Source organism: Plasmodium inui (assembly GCF_000524495.1).
Source record: "Plasmodium inui San Antonio 1 unplaced genomic scaffold supercont1.87, whole genome shotgun sequence".
Taxonomy (NCBI): Eukaryota; Apicomplexa; class Aconoidasida; order Haemosporida; family Plasmodiidae; genus Plasmodium; species Plasmodium inui.
In genome coordinates this window covers 31,497-33,785 of record NW_008481921.1, presented here as the reverse complement: position 1 = coordinate 33,785, position 2,289 = coordinate 31,497, and positions in this window count along the sequence as shown.

The following is a 2,289-nucleotide window of genomic DNA, read 5'->3' as shown; positions in this document are numbered from 1 at the left end:
AATGTATTCCTTATATATTAGTCTTCCAAGGAAGTGTATATCCTCCGCCTCATTCTATTCTTCAAATAATAGCACCTGTTGTCCTAACTTTTCCATATAAACGTATTCCAGTCATAGAATCCCCACGATTATGCTTCTGATATCATGGTTCCCCATCGAGATGTGTTATCTTCAGCCAATAATAGTCTACAAATAAAAAAAACTGTAAAATATGAACCTGGTGCAGAATAATATTCAGGAGAGATGTATACAGTACACAAAATAATACTGGAGGTATAGACGCATGGTTCATATAATAGGGCTGTATGCTAAGCTTACATTCCACAGGCCCGTAGTCCTGGGGGGATCGATATTTTTTAAATAATACTACACATAAGTCATTATTCCTCAATTAGTCACGTTCTCCAATTAGTCGTATCTAAAACGCTATGTTATGAGGCCTCCACATAGAAGCATTCCTCCGACACTATACATTACAAACAACATTTCCGCTAGAATCCTTGCATTGTCCATATGCAAATATTTCTGCCTCTATTGTATTACTCCGGTAATAATACATTTGACACAGCTATAGCCCTTGGACCTGCGCGTAATTAATGGCTTCCTGTTCTCTCTAGAAGGTAGCCCGCAATTCACACACTTTTGCATTTTCGATGGGCATATTGTAGGAGAATCCCTATTTTTCAAAGGACGGTTCTTGAGAATATTCGTATCCCTCATACAATACTGTACTCTGAATTTCTCTGCAATTCACATAATGCCACTTCTCATTTTTCCTTCTCTCTACACATCACATGAGTGCAGGGACAATAATTTCCTTCAAATGAATGTTCTACAAGCTCTGTCTTAGTTGTAAAATATTCTCCCTTCCGTACAATAACAGAATAACCGGTAAACCTATACAATAATATTCCTGATACAGCTGTATTCTTTATCAGCATTGACACCTTAGACACATGTGTACTGTTTATATCATCATACCTTTCCTATAATAATACACCCAGTATATTCGTCTACTTCTTACAATGGTGTCATCTATACATTACCATCCTTGACAGGGACGACGGATAAAGATAAGGATACGGCATGTATTTTCATACACTTTAAATCATAGTACTCCCCGTACAGTAGTATTCACTTCACAATGTTATCCCTAATATATCAATACTCCGCAAACATCAACATTGTTCACATAATAGTACTCTGGGAATGATACCACTAGAAGCCAGTAGATAATTTTCACACAATACTATTTCACGCACATGTGTACACTTGCTCGAGCGGTACTCCCCCAATCATGCAGTTCCACAAATTATACGGCTGTTAATATAATAAAACTCCAGGGAGTGCTATGAATTCCGGAATATGTTGCTTTCCCTATAATAGAAGCCTAAACAGTAGACCATGATGTTCCACCTCTTTTAATAATTGTGCATGGTGGGTATCCTAAATCCCACCACAATTGTGCACTCCAAGACATGACACTAGGGAGATATGAGTACACTCACAAGACTTCGCCGCAGATCATCCGTACGTTTTATACAATTATGCTCCTAAATGGACAATACTTTGCAGATATCAGTATAGATCAACCATTAATACATAGATATAACAGTACTACGAGAATCTCCGCATTCGTTTTCATGGGAAATGGGGACACATCAATACTTCCTTGTCATCTGCCCCTGTAGAATATGCATGCATTTCATAGAATATTACACTACGAATAATGACACCCCTCGACAATCAGGACTCTTGAAACAATAATGCGGTTAACATTATAGTGGCCCAGGCATAGATCTACTGTTTAGACAAAATGATTGGAGTCCACCTGTTGGATCTGCAGAATCGCCCAAGTCATATCATCCAGCCATTAAACCAACATGACGAGACTTCAAATAATGCTATTCCAAGGACATTTGTACTCATCAGGACAAACTATTTTGTACATAAGATCAGTGTTCTTCAAGTAATCTTGCAATTAACACATTCAGGTGTCCCAAAGAACTGTACCCCCCATACCGAGGTACTATGGCAGCTTCCACACGTTGCTTAACGGTTTTCCCTCCTCATACGGCACAAAGCTAAGTGATAAATTCTACACCCCCCCTTAGTTTACTTAATAATACCGGCTTAACTTTGGCACTCATCAAATGGCATGGTACAAGCCATATTAGGCATCCTTAGATAGGGGTACTATACATACCTCTGTAGTGTCCCCATAACAGTACTCCAAGTCATGAATACTCCTTCAGCAAATATCCTGTTCAAATGGAAGTATTATCCACA